Below are 15,753 nucleotides of genomic sequence, written 5' to 3'. Positions count from 1 at the left end.
GTTGCAGGGACCTGTAACCCCAATTAGAGAGGAATTTTCCTCTGAAGAACGCAGGTTAAAGGATCTTCATGATTCCTTACATGAGGCAAGTGGGTTAGACACTTCCCCTGAGGTGGAGTTTGCTAGGCCAGACCCGGGGGAGCATGCTGAAACCCCATATAGAGCCTTAATGGCCAGGATCACAGAGTTCATGGGGTGGTCTGCACCTTCACAATCTTTCCAACAAGATGACCTCACGGATATTCTTGACAAAGGCCCACAGGAGGATCCTGTGGTGCCTTTTCATAAAGCTCTTCAGAGGAAGGTCATGACAAACTGGGAAACCCCAGATGTCGTACCAGCAGTAAATAAAAAACTGTCTACTAAGTACAGGGTATCCTCTACAGACCCGGAGTTTTTGTCTAAACACCCATCCCCAGAAAGTCTGGTGGTACAGGCAGCATCCTCTACCGATGTCAAGACGGCTTATCCTACCGTCCCACAGGACAGGGACGATAAAAAATATGATGCTATCGCAAAGAAAGTCTTTTCAGCATGTAGCATGGCGTTAAAATCTGTTAATGCTACTTGCACCCTTGCTAGGTTCAGCCATACACTTTGGGAGTGTGCTTCTACAGCGGCTGACTGCATCCCGGAGGGAGAAGAAAGGGATGCGTTCCTGAATATTATACAGGACGGTAAAGACGCTATGTGCGAATCCCTCCAGACGGGCATTGATTCGGCTGACAGTATCAGCAGAGCAATGGCGGCAAGTACATCAACCAAGAGATTCGCTTGGTTGAGAAAGTCTGGTTTTGCCCCAGATGTGCAAGCCAGGCTCTTGAACATGCCATTCGATGGCTCTTCTTTGTTCGGGAAAAAGGCGGATGACAGTTTAGAAAAACTGCAAACTTCAAAAGCAGCAGCAAAATCCCTAGGAGCTGCAATCCGTCAAACTCCTTTTCGTCCTACAGGAACCTCTGCGAGGGGCAAGTCCTTTCGCTTCTACTCCGCATTCGGAAGAGGTAGAGGACGACCGGCTCAAAGGGGACAAAGAAGAACTACCCGAGGTGGACGGGGTAGATATTCAAAAGCCGCAGCAACAGCAAGTGCCTCTTTACCATCGGCATCTGCATCAGCCGCCCCAAAACCACTCTGAGGACTTCCCTCACAGGACACCTGTAGGAGGCAGGTTGACTCAACATCTGGCGGTATGGCAGGTTATCACGTCAGATGCTTGGGCATTGGAAACAGTTGCCCAAGGTTACTGCCTGCCTTTCCTACGTATACCTCAGTCATCCACAGGGGATCAGCTCTCAGAAAGCTCCAGATCTGCTCCTCTTGCAGGAAATTTTGGACCTGCTAGAGAAAGGTGCCATAGAACCGGTACCTGTAGCGGAGAGGAACAAGGGCTGGTACTCCCCTTACTTTCTCATTCCAGAGAAAGACGGAGGACTGAGACCCATCTTGGACTTGCGAGAATTGAACAAATTCCTCAGAAAAGACAAATTCAAGATGGTCACTCTTTCTCAGGTCCTCCAGGCCCTTCAGTTGGTATCTCTGGACCTTCAGGACGCTTATTTCCATGTGCCTATCCATCTCAAACACAGGAAATACCTGAGGTTCGCAATTGGCAACTCTCACTATCAATTTCGAGTGCTGCCATTTGGGCTGACCTCCGCCCCGAGGGTCTTCACCAAGTTAATGTCGGTAGTGGCAGCAAGTCTAAGGAGGGAAGGGATTCACGTCTACCCCTACCTGGACGATTGGTTGATCAGGGCTGTTTCTTCGGAACAAGCTCAGATCCAACTAAATCACATGTGCCACTCCCTTCACAGACTGGGCTTCTACCTCAATTTAAAGAAGTCACAAATGATACCATCGCAGAGACTCCAGTTCATAGGAGCGATCCTGGACACTTCCCTGGGAAAAGCCTCGCCACCAGAGGTGAGGGCTCAAGATATTCTACAGATGGTTACCAAGTTTCAACATGCCCAACGTCTCCCAGCCTTCGACTTTTTGAGGTTGCTAGGCCTCATGGCATCCTGCATTTTCCTAGTGCCAGAGGCTCGCCTGAGAATGAGATCCCTCCAGTGGGCACTGAGGACTCAGTGGTCACAATTCTCAGGGAGAATGACAGATCTTCTTCAGGTTCCCGACAGAGTAGCTCAAGACCTTCAGTGGTGGGCCTGTCAGGAGAACATTCTGAAAGGAGAACATTTTTGGCAACCCTGGCCGGAGATAACAGTAGTCACGGATGCCTCACTCACGGGGTGGGGAGCCCACGCCAAGGACTTGACCATCAGCGGTCGTTGGTCTCCATCAGAGTCCAGACTACATATCAACCTGTTAGAGCTGAGAGCCATCAGACTTGCGCTGAAGGCGTTCCTGCCAGCTGTACAAGGGAAAAACGTCCTGATAATGACGGACAACACAGTGGCCATGCATTACCTCAACAAAAGAGGAGGCGTAGGATCACTACCCCTGTGCAGAGAGGCGATGCAGCTCTGGTTTTGGGCAATCCAAGAAGGAATCTCTCTATCGGCAGTTCACCTAGCCGGAGAGAAGAACTTGACAGCGGACGCTCTGAGCAGGCAGAGCACAGTCTCCCACGAGTGGGAACTAGCTCAGGAAGTCCTTCAAGAGATCTTCGCCCTTTGGGGAACCCCTCAGGAAATGCGATCTGTTCTGCTCAAGGGAATTTCCCCCGAGAGGAGCTCTGGGAGACGCGTTCATAGTGGACTGGGAGTTTCCGCTTCTGTACGCGTTCCCACCGGTCCCTGTCATTCCTCAAATGATCAGGAGGTTGAGAAGATTCCGGAGAACCATGATCCTAATTGCCCCGGATTGGGCCAGGAGAGCGTGGTACCCGGACCTTCTAGACTTGTCCATCTGCCCTCCAATTCGACTTCCACTCAGAGAGAACCTACTCTCACAGAAGGGAGGTCAGGTTCTCCATCCAGACATCAAAACCCTCAACCTTCATGCTTGGCTTCTGAAAGGTTGAGGTACAAGGATTGGGACCTCCCTGATGATGTTATGGAGGTGTTGCTTTCGGCAAGGAGGCCAGCAACAAAGTCTTTATACCGCTGCCGTTGGAACAGATTTTGCAGCTGGTGTAGAGAACAGAATATCAACCCTTTTTCCATGTGGTACACCAATGGTTTTGTCCTTCCTTCTATATTTGGCGAATTCAGGCCTTCAAGTTGGCACCATTAAGGGCTATCTCGCAGCGCTATCCATCTTTAAGCGCACTGCGGAAGAACCATCCTATTTCAAATTACCCTTGGTAATACAGTTTCTAAAGGGGTTAACTAATGTTTATCCCCCAAGACCATTCCAAGTTCCCCTATGGGATTTAAACTTAGTACTAACTTTCCTGATGGGCACACCTTTCGAACCTCTCCATTCTTGTTCGTTAAGATTCCTTACCCTTAAAACTGTTTTATTAATAGCACTTACATCTGCTAGAAGGGTGAGCGAATTACAAGCTCTTTCTTGTAAACCCCCTCACACAATATTTCACAAAGACAAAGTTGTCCTGCAAGTGAAGCCTAATTTCCTCCCAAAGGTGATTTCGGAATTCCATATCACTCAGAAGATTACCCTACCATCTTTCTATCCTCCTCCTCATCCGGGGAAAGAGGAAGAGAGGTTACACAGGCTAGACCCTAGAAGGGCTTTAAGTTTTTACATCAGTAGACTAGCCAGGATAAGACAGGCAGACCAGCTGTTTGTAGGTTACACAGGTCACAAGCTGGGGTTACCAATAACTAAGCAGACCATTTCCAGATGGATCATTCTAGCCATTCTGGAATGTTATAAACTGGCAGGGAAAGAGCCCCCTCAAAACCTTAGGGCTCATTCGACCAGAGGTATTGCAGCTTCATAGGCCCTCAAAAGAGGCGTGCCGGTTAAAGACATCTGTGCGGCCGCTACATGGTCGTCTGTCCATACCTTTACAATTTTTTACTTGGATTCCTCCTCCTTTCAAGAGACTAGGTTTGGAAGGGCTGTACTGCATTCTATTCATCAATAGAAGACAGCGTGAAGTCAGTACTCCCTCCTCCAATAATAGAATACTGCTATGGGAGCCTATCTAAGATGAGGAATACGTCGGAGGACACAATCCCTTCGAAGAACAAGTTACTTCTTACCTTGTAACGTTCTTTCGACGGGATGTTCCTCCGACGTATTCCTCATCGACCCTCCCATCCTGTGGGTTGCTTGCTGGTGTCTTGGACCACCACGGCAGCCTCACCACATGGTTCTCCTACTGCTCCTCTGCTTTCAGGTCTCCCTGTCGCTCTTTCTCTTTACATACACCTGCAGCCCCTTGACTGGCTCCAAGTATGAACACCTAATTAGCCCTGCCTGACCATGATTGGAGGGATATGCCTGACCCTTACAGTTCTTTACATGCTTCTTCTTTGTCCCAGTACCAAAGTGGTGAAACAAGGTAATCTTCATCGCTCTGTTGCCGCTTCTTCGTGTTGGTACTGTCAGATGTTATATGTGTGAAAATGGGGGGGAATCTGGTCTACAATAACCCATAAGGGTCAGGGGAGGGTTAGGTTGACCATATCCTGCTTAAGGGTACCCCACCCCTCAAGGACCCTCCACCTAGGTGATCCTCCTTCGCTTACACAGACCCAAGGTCAGGATCCCAAGGCGATGGCCTTTCCCTGGACACTTGTGCAGATAATCCAAGTGGAGTAGGAATGAAAATACCCTCATGTTTTTCACACCTACTATCTTCTCACTTTATTCTTGCAATGCCAGTTTAGTTCTATTTAAACCCTTTGTCATTTTAGACGTTTGCACAACTGAAATCTTGGCTAAAGCTTTTCGAACCAGTACCTTTTTGTGGTATCACTCTACTCTGGCACCATTCTATTTATTCCAGTTCATTTCTCCAGTATCACAAATCCACATATTGAAATATCGAATATAATAATATAATTAATATAAGTCGAAGCACCTGGAAGCACCTCCTGCTGTTGGACTGGCCTTGGATCTCCACGCTTTTGGCACATAAAACTAATTAAAAACGAGTTTTATTATTGTCTGGACTTAAGCCCCACCCACAGGAGGGCAAGGCTTCAAAAACCGGAAACTGCGCGCACCAGTCGAAGCACCTGGAAGCACCTCTTTGCACCTCCAAGGCCAGTGCAACAGCGGGATCTCCACGGTATTTCAAAACTCATCGTGGATTGAATATGATCCTTCTGTGACTATTGCAATTCCAACCTTTACTTAAACATTATTTCTTTTTGTTTAGAACTTTTGGCACGTAAAACTCGTTTAAAACAAGTGTTTTATTATTGTCTGGACTTAAGCCCCACCCACAAGAGGGCAAGGCTTCAAAAACCGGAAACCACGCACACCAGTCGAAGCACCTGGAAGCACCTCTTTGCCTCTTCGCTGAGGCGGAGAGGCCTTCCGTGCTGCCCAGATTGCTAGTTACCTCACTCACGGCAGAAAATGATTCTCAACACGCTGAAAACCGGTATGCCCCTAGGAGTGCCGCTCTCGATTTCGAGAGTAAATTCCCCTATTTCATCTCGGACAAGCCATCTCGAATGCTCCACCCCCGTCAAAGGATCGGGTAATAGAATCTCTCTTATCAATGTGGACATATGCACATTTTGCAAAGGCTCGTTGTCCGCTCATAGGGCTAAAAAAAAAAAAGCCGTGGACATGTCAACGGGTGGGGGGGGGGGTAGTGATGGAGAGCCTGCGCTCATCCCCTGCTCGCCTCCAGCGTCCCTTTTAACATTGCCGGCGCCTGCAGTTGTAGCACAAGGTACCAATGTTTGTCCTAGTGACATTTCAATATCTGACACTGCTCTATTAGATTTACCGATGTCTGTTGGAAAAACCTTTGCGCCTGGCCCACACAGTTAAGTCAGTGGGAGACGCCGTAGTCATCAATTTAGATAAATGCATGTCCGATAATTTGTCTTGTACTCCTATGATGTTTTCTGACTCTGCATGCAGCTCTACTGATTCTGTGGAAGTATCTATTCATTCTCAAGTTCACAGTATTTGCACACACGCTTTGGGCACCAACACTTCTCCTTACTCTAAACCTCTGGCAATGCAAACAGACCTCTCTTTGCAAGCTTTAAACCTGGCGGTGTACTCATTGAGTAGGCTATATCGACTGCTAGATCAGAGATTCAGAGATTAGTGGAACAGGGGGAGTTATTGAGGGAAAACACACCCAGCCAAAGAAAGACTCTAGTGTCTCAGTAGCCTGTCAGACTGAGCCGGTGACTGGTCCATTTCCAACTATGTGTACTCCTTGGAGTGTCCTTCCAATTTATGAGTGCAGGAGTGCTTTACCATGCATCGAGTCTGTTCTCTATGATGACTTGAACCCTCCACAAACACAAAAAATACAAAATGTGGAACGACACTCAAACCATCAGGACCCGTTGCAGTCCGGTGTGTCAGTGTCAGCCCGAAAGATCTATCCAATTTTTAAAGTGCTCAATGGTAAGTCCTTAAAGGTGTTGGACGCACCGGTTATACTAGATAAGCAATTATCTGACAATAAAGGGAAAAAGAGTGAGAAAAAAGTGTTATTGAAATTGCCCAAAAACCAGCTGGTTCCTAAACATACTGGCGAAGAGGCATCTAAACGATTTTTAAAGACAATTTCGGTTCCCCCAAGGAATAAGAACGTAACTGCATCTCAAGCAATTAAGAAAAAGTATATGCTACTAAATCAAGTTAAGCTAAAGAAGACTAACTGATCCCAGAGCTGTTGCAACTCCGTCTCACCCCCCTTTAGATGCTCTCATAAGAGATATCTCGATTAGCACCAGATAGTTCGAATTCAGCCAATTCGCTGTTAATCTCCAATTCTGAATGTAAAGATGTTAGCACGGGCTCCGCATTAGCCATCACTACTGCATAGAGCGGAAATAAGAAAAGTGGTTGACGCCTATATGGAGGGTTATGCATTAACTCGCCTAGGCACAGGTAGCTATCCTGCTACCGTGACTATGCCGCTTCTGCCTAATGATGGCAGTAATCAAATGTCAGGAAACCTGAAGCCGGTACCTACGAGCGGTAGTCCTTGCGAGTCTCCTGAGGTCCCTTCAGTAGTTGTCATTCCTGATTCAAAGCCTGTGAAGTGTGGCAATAGGACAACATCAAAGGCTACATCTTGTGGTATGGATAAATTCGCTGCATGTGACCATTTGGGCTCTACATCAGACCTTTCGGAGGCGGTCTTGCTTTTAATCCGAAATGCTCTCGGTTCCTGGGGATGCAATTCTAACAGGGACGTGGTGGTACTGCCTGCTGCCTCCTCTACTAGTCAGAATAAAAAGAGAGGTGGGAAGTTAATTATGCAACCGGCTTTATGCTCTTTAGTTTTGAAATGTAGGTCGGCGCCTTGCACACAATATGACCTCAACCGAAGAGCCATCCTGGCTATCTTCTCAGATATACAGTCACTTGAAGACATAGTATCAGCGGATCTGACACTAGTAGAGTTCATATCCAAAAACAATTTAAATGCGGTACGAATATGGCTGCAATCCAGGGTGGTCCAAAACCTTATTTGGCAGGCGAGGAGTCCCCTGCATGATTTAGGTTTTTTGTTGATTGTGGATGAGAACGAGGTGGTTGATTTAACAGCAGGGAATGCCATCAGTCATGTGCCTAAATCTATGCCTTCAACTTTTGGTAATGAAGGCATGAAACAGTTACCTTGTGCAAGGGACTTATGTACTTGCAAGTAGAAATCAAGCCGTAAGTAGCTAGTTCATTCTGCATTACAGGGCTCTGTTTCTCTTGTAAGTTGGAACACTCGGGGCTTTAAACGCCTCCTTAAATAATGATGAAAGTGAGCTAAGTAAGTTTGATATCATTCTCTTACAAGAGACATGGCTAACAACTCCATTGGTATGGGCCAATCAGGAAGTTCATTTGAATCCGGCCTGTAAATCCTTGGTCGGTAGACCATCTTCGGGCCTGATTGTCGCTGTAAAAGAGAGACCTGGAACTTCTTCCAGATTGTGGGCCATTCCAAATGGTTACATGTTGTTGGTTAGAGCTGTGATTGAGAGCGAGGTTTATGCAATACTTAACATCTATTGGAACCCTGTGGGCATTTCAATTGAGTGTTTCTTCAGAGATCTTAATATTTTACTTGATATGGTGTTTAAGGATGAAAACATCTCTTATTGTATTTTGGCTGGGGATTTAAACTGAAACTGTCTTGTAAATGATGGTAAGTGTTACAATCTAAGGCTAGCACGATGGAAAGCATTGATGTCTCTCCGAGGTTTTCATGTCTTAAATGGCGCATTTAAAACTGATATACCACCAGCTCCAACTTGGCACAGAGGGTCAACTGCCGCGACAATTGATTTTGTGTATGTAAATACCACATTATGGTCAGTGATGCAATCTTTTTATGTCATCCCGACTATAGTAAGTGATCACAATTTGTAGTGCGCCGAATGGCGTATAAAAATTATAAACAAATGTACCTCAAGTGCACCGAAGGGTGGTTGCCTAGTTGTGAATGGTGGGGGGAACCGCCTCTGATGGACGGAGAATGCCTTGATTCATTTCAACCAACTACTGTGTAACCCTAATTCAGCTGACAATTGTCATGATTCAAACATGGGCCTGATCTATAGTAATCTGATGCAAACTTTCAGTCAACATCGATCTTCGACCCAGACTGGCAGGAAGCATTTACATATTTTTGATAGATCTATACATATTAGAAAAAAAGCATTACGAGCCGAAATAAGAATAGTTTCAAGGCTTCCCTTCCCACTCAGAGAGGTTCTCACCCATAAAGTGCGCATTTCATATAAAAACTGGTTAAAGGGGCACAATGCCCGACTTTACCAGAGAGATGGTGCTAACATGCTATCTATTCTTGCGGAGAAAAATATACCAAAATGTGGGCAGTACTAAATCAGGCGAAAAATGTTCATCAAATGGACATACAAACATCGGTAGTGGATACATTTCAGTGGGTTCAAAACTTTGAGCATCTGTATGCACTACCGCCTAGCTGTCCACTTCCGATTTTACCACACCTGGAATACATTTGTATTTCAATCAGAGTAAAATTGTGCAACTTATTAAGACATATAGTAACTCGCGCGCAGTAGGCCCGGATGGCATTTCAAACCATGCAATGAAAAAACATCCAGAAATTTGGGGCATTCTTTTATTCAATATATTCTCGGCCATAAATCAAAATCAAAGATTGTCAAAATCATGGACCAAAGCCATCACAGTTCCAATATATAAGAAGGGCGATCGACAATTGCCCATGAGCTATCGCCCAATATCATTATTGGATATGCCTGGAAAAATATTCTGCAGACTCATCCTTAAAGAACTTAACGTGTGGGCTGAAGAGAAACAAATGAAAGACCCGCTTTAGTCTGGCTTCGTAAAAGGTATGGGTACAATACCTAATATTCTTGCACTATCGGTGATTCAATCGCAACAACTGGAAAGCAGACTACCCTTATCTGGGCTTGATCTACTTCAAAGCAGCTTTTGATTCGATAGACCGATCAATGCTGCAGGCAAAGTTGAGGCAACATCAGTGCCCCTTGTCATTAATAAATTTGATAATGTTATTACACACGAACACATCCCTGCGAGTTAAAATGAATTCGGATGGAAAACTGTCACCCTCAATTTCTACTCACAGAGGGGTGAAGCAAGGATGTGCTCTTGCTTCTTTTTTGTTAAATTTCTTTATTCTTGACTTGGGACCTGTACTAGTGAATTGTATCGGTGATCCACCATGCATAGGTCTCCAAAAGATTTCATACCTACTTAATGCAGATGATTTAGTTCTGTTATCTCAAACTCCGATGGGCCTACAGAACATGCTAAATCAACTGGGAACCTATGCGGCAGCAAATAATCTAATCATCAACACCACAAAATCACAAATACTGGTGTGTAACAATAACTCATCAAGAAAATACCATCTTAAATGGTTACTTCAACAATGTGAACTATCAGTAATACCTCAATACAAGTATTTAGGAGTCTCGATTCGGCATAAAGAAACTCGAGATATCCTGACCTTCAAAATCAAATTGCAAGCTTTAATATCACAATCTAAGATACTTGTGAGGAAGTACAGAAAGTTCTTGTTGAAACACATTGTCTCTTTTTATAACTTGAAAGTTATTCCAATTCTCTTATATGGTGTAGAAGCTATCGCCCCTCAAGATCGTAAATTTTGGGATAGCATGGAGTCAAAGTACTGGAAAGCTGTATTACAGCTACCTCTTGGAACTCCCATGGCATTGTTGCAGTTTGAGTTGGGACTAGTGTCTTTATATTCGAAAGTAACATGGAAGCAATGTGCTTTATTACGGAAGATGTTAGATGGACTGGGAAAATCTACATACTTGAATGTCTTAGCCCATAATTTACTTACATCCAAAAATAACTTCCCGAGCAAGTGGCGCAATTACACCTTAAATATGGCAGCTGATGCTTCTGTGACGATTGATCTTCTTTTGACCAACCCTGATCGTGCGAAAACAAACATTTTCCAACACGATTTGGCTGGAAACATGGTGATGTGTTCTAAATTGAAAGATTTCGATGTTGGCACATTTGGAACAAAAAGATATGGAATAATGTCTGGCTACTTGTTGAAATGCCCTTCTAAGTCACTTTGTCGTAAATACCTAAGATTCAGATTGAATCAGTATGAAATGAAGGACATATTGTATAGAAGGAAACACATTTCTTGGAGACAGAATTATTGTCGTTTTTGTTTAGATATTGACCAGAGAGAAAATGTACAGCACCTTATTGTGGGTTGCAGTACATTGAAGGACATGAGAAAAATGTTTTTGAGAAAAATTAGTTATACAAAACTATATGACTGAGGAGCAAATTTGGAATTTCTTGTTCTCAAACCGAGAATGACAATTCAGATAGCGATTGCACAATTTTTAGCTATGGTATTACCACAATCGACACTTTAAGAGTTGGCGTGATATAAATAGCACTTGCAAGTTGCACCTTATGAACAACTATCTGGGTATGACAAGTGATATCCTGGGTTAATATATTGCAAGTTTGCTTATAAAGCATGATGCCATTTATTCATTTTTCTCTTTCTTTTTGATATATTGATTTTATGATTAGGCTGGTTCAACGTAGCTTGTCCCTTTTTAGGTATTTTGTATTTTTCGTTTCTCTTCTTCTTTAGACATTGTTAATTAATTGTCTACATGTTAGTTGCAATGGAAGAATTTGTAAAGAATTGGTTTTTGACCATCCTGGATTTCATGAACTACACACATTTTTGTATTTATTTATTGTCAATGTATGATATATATTATTTTATGTCAAAATGATTATTTGAAAAGTTGATTGATCAACTATAACAAAAAAAAAAGAATGTGGTGCTTTGCAAAATGTTGGAAAGCTAAAGTTGCAGATACGGTCTGGAAAACCATTGCAAAATCGAATCAGAAGTTATTGGATATTCTTGTTTTCCTTTAAAATAAAAAAAGAAAACATTGAGTGTCATCTCTAAAGTTCACTGTTAAACTTCAGTTAATCAAAAGGTTGGCCAACTATTCTATCATTTTAAGAGATAATGATGTCATTTAGATTCCAGAAAATGTCACAGAGAAATTGCAATTCAATCCTAGTTTCCTCAAAATAATGAGCATATTTTTCCTGGATCCTGCTTTTGTATTTCTCAGTCACTTCTAAAAGGTTACATTTGTCTTGTTTATCCACCTTTGTATCCACTAAAACGTCTTGTGTGATCCACTTTTTACTTCCTAATGCCATACCTGCAGTTTCATTTTGAATCCATTTTGTAATTTGTCCAAATAGGTTTGTATTTGAAACTTAGATCTTGCGGTTTAATTCATTGAGGTGTTCAGAAAGATCTGCTATATTAGCAAATTCAGCCAACTAGAGATGATCATAAAACAATGTATATATTTGGATTAATTTCAAATTATAAAGGTTTTCTTTACAGGTTTTGAATATTCTTGATATGTTTTACTCAAACAGCTAGTGTACAATCGGAACTGGTTGAGGATGTGTATCTATTTTATTTTACGCATTTAAAATGTGACTAATAGTTTAAAAACATCAAATGGCATAAAAACAAGCAAAGCACAAGGAAAACTACAGCAACATTAAAAGACCCTGGCAATGCAGAACCTGTTTCAGCAATCTTGATCGCAATGACATTGTCTAATTGGATTCACTTTGGGAAGGGTATTTATTGTAAGATGAAAACATTAAGTGAAAAGCAGTGTCTTAAACTCCTTCCCAAAAATCAGGAGTGATGGAGTTAAAACTAGCAATGAGTTTCAAAGTGCTGGTACATAATATATATAGCATGTTGCCTTGTTTTCTTTTTCTTTCCTGGCACATGGAGTTCCTAATTTTAATGAATCAATACTAACTGTAATTATTTCCCCACATGACAATATTTTCTTTTCTGGCAAATAACTTGGTAGATCCCAATATACCACTTTATAGATGAGGCACCCATTCATAAAACCAATATGTGTTTTTACTGCTAGTCAGTATAATATCATCAAAACTGGTGTTCTGAATCAAATTTTCAATTTCCAATTGTAGCTGAATAGGATGTTTGGCTCCGTCAGTTCCTTCCAGGATCTCTCTAGAGTGGGTGCAGGGGTCCTCGGCTTATCCAAAAAGCCAGGTAAGAGCTGAAACTCCCACTAGCCAATCAAAGAGCTCACCCGACACCCCCCCCCAGCAGCAATCCAATCGGGACCACTTTTGGCACAACGAATGAATACCACTCGGGCACACTGAAACCAGTTTATGGATTGGGATCTGACAGTCCCAACCCACTTCCTGGCAGCAGAGATACATAACTGTGCAGTAGCCCACAAAACGCCTCAGGCACTTTAAGTCCATATATGGATTCTCTTGGCCTCAAAGGTCAGGAAGAATGTTAAGTGACAAGATGGCCAAGGGACAAACGAAAAACCATGTGGCACAGCCATGTTTTAATACTAGCCACAGTTGGTAGCCCAGCATGGTAAACGCTGTAAGGCTAAAGTAAAATACACCAAAAAATAGCAAAACGTAACTGCTGCCACCAGCTTTTCCCTTAGGCACACCCAAAGTAACTAAATATCCTTGCAGTGTTTGTCTAGGGCAAAACAAAAAGTGTACCCCATTGTACAATGCATTGTACAAAGATAAAAAGTTACCAAAAGTGGCAACAAAGTAACAAGACTAATGGAAAATGGTTCCCAGTACTAACAGCCAGAAGGACATGTCAGTTTCCCCATGACTAGTGACCAAAAGCCAGTGTAGTGAATCTGGAGGCTTCACTGCACTGCAAAAAGAGGAGGTAAGAATACAAAATAAAAGCAAAATGTTTGGGGGCCCATACAAATGGAAGGAAAGTTGGTGTAAAGAGAAATCTTTCCCAACATCGATCACATATTTATGATCTACTAAGGTAGAATCGCAACATTTCACCTCTTTAGTAAGTTCTAAGAAGGTGCCAGAATGGACTTGACAGTTCAAAAACATTAAAGAGGGAGTTTAGCACAAAGTTCAGCGTTGTTACAGGGACTTCGCTGGGGCCATTTAAGTTCTCTTTGGGCTGAGTTTGAACTAGTATTGAGTGATTTATAAGTTCAATAGCTTCAATACGCTCGTTTAGCTGATCCTCTGAATCTTGTATATCTCTTATCACGGGAGTTGTTGAAATAGAGCTCAAATTAAGCTCCATGTTGGGGTCATCAAAGAGCAGATTTATTGGACCACCCATATGGACTGCTTGATCTGAATGTACGTGCTCCCGAGTTTCACCTTCCAGATTTGAACAGTGAGTTTGTGTGCTCATAATCGCGTACATCCCCCGCAATTTGACTATGCCCGTTGGGGGGGGGGGGGGCTGAGTTGGTAATCTTTCATTTGATTGATGTTGCTGACAGACTATAATCATTTCCAAGCTCAAAGCCCTGTCTTAGCCTGCCACTGGTGGGTAGGGGGCTTGAGGCTGCATTATTATTACCCGTTGTCAAAGGTAAGTTAATATCTGTTTGCTTTACTTGGTTGACTCCCTCTGCTTCTCTCGACCAGGCTTTATGATATATATTTCGATAGCCTTTGGGTCGTCGCAGAGGCTGCCACTCTGGAGATTGTAGACACTATTAATGATTCCAATGCTACTATGTTTCTGGGAATTCAATCGGTCATTTATTTTCTTTATTAATTTATCACAGAACTGTAGCACCATGCTTGCAGCTTTTGACTCCATTATAAAGCTACTATGCCAACAAGCGTGGTCAGATTTTGCTGTGACTGTAATTATTCAGTTTAATATCGCCAGTTATCTTCGCAATGAAATGTAAAGGAAGCGGATGACGGATGATGCAATAGATGCTCACCGTTCACACGGTCATTTCTTCTTTCTGTAATTCATAGAGTTTGCCGAAGCCCGAAGTCGGCATCCCTCAATTAAAGAATCACTGGACCTTGTGCGACCACTGCAGATCACCATCTCTTTGCCCATTTCTGAACATGCTTTGTGCAGGTAAAAAGGTCTTATGGATGCAAGCCCACCTCTTCCTGTAAACACTGCAGGTCACTGCTTAAAGACACAGCACTGTGAGTTAAGGAAGGCTGTGCTTCTGCAAAGTCTGTTCTGAAATTCTTGCTAATTGTTGCAAATTTCACTACCATAAAACGAACAGAGCTGCGTAGCCCACCACAGACCCCCACTTCTTTGCCTACTTCCGTATGATGTCAGTTATGACAAATGTTGAATATATAAACCATTATTTTTTATGTAACGAGCGAGAGCTCCAGAAATTCAATGCTTGTATGCTGTCCCTGCTTCATTTTGATGATAATAAAGCTGGGTTTTGCATTGCACTTTGCCTAAATGGTTCACAGAAGAGCTGAAAGCACTAAAAAAAAACGGTAAAATGGAAAAAAAATGTGGAGAGAACATTACAACCAACAGGATAACATTAAATACCAAAGACAGCACAAAATATACAAATCAGCAGTACTCAAAGCAACAAAAAGAAACTAGTCCACAAGAATTGAATCAGCAAATAATCCTCTGAAAAAACTCTTCAGAATCATCAGAGATAAAATAACCCTCATCCTGCAGTGGTCATCCTGACACGAGCACTATATGATGGCATCACCAACCACCTAAGGGCAAAATTAGAAACAATCCAACAGCCCATCAACACAATCCGCTTGAATACAATCACAATCGTCAAACCACACACAAGGGGGGAAACAGACTACAGCAAGAATTACATGCCTAGAACCAATCACAGAAGAAATCTTCCCCACATTGATCAAGGACACCAACCTTGCAGGATATCCAAGGGACCCTTGCCCCCAGACATATTCAAAGAAATCTTCAACTGCAGAATCCCAGCGACACACTTCTGGAACCTAATGAACCGGTGACTCAAAAGAGGAATCGTACCAACCGCCTTCAAATCAGCATACATAAAACCACTAGTAAAAAAGTAATTGGAAAGTGCAGAAGACCCAAGCAACTACAGACCGATATTGAACTTGTATTACCCAGCGAAGACCTTGAAGAACCATGTATACAATATCCTACTTAAATATGTTGAAACAAACCGAATACTCGACAAGTTGGCTTCAGACCAATGAGAGAAACCGAATCCGCGCTCCTATCAATTTGTGACGACCTGAAAATAAATGCAGACAATGGCACCAATTGGCCCTCATACTATTGGGCAT

Source organism: Ambystoma mexicanum, chromosome 4p (assembly GCF_040938575.1).
Source record: "Ambystoma mexicanum isolate Mex_15411 chromosome 4p, UKY_AmexF1_1, whole genome shotgun sequence".
NCBI classification, from domain to species: domain Eukaryota; kingdom Metazoa; phylum Chordata; class Amphibia; order Caudata; family Ambystomatidae; genus Ambystoma; species Ambystoma mexicanum.
This window is presented reverse-complemented; position numbering follows the sequence as displayed.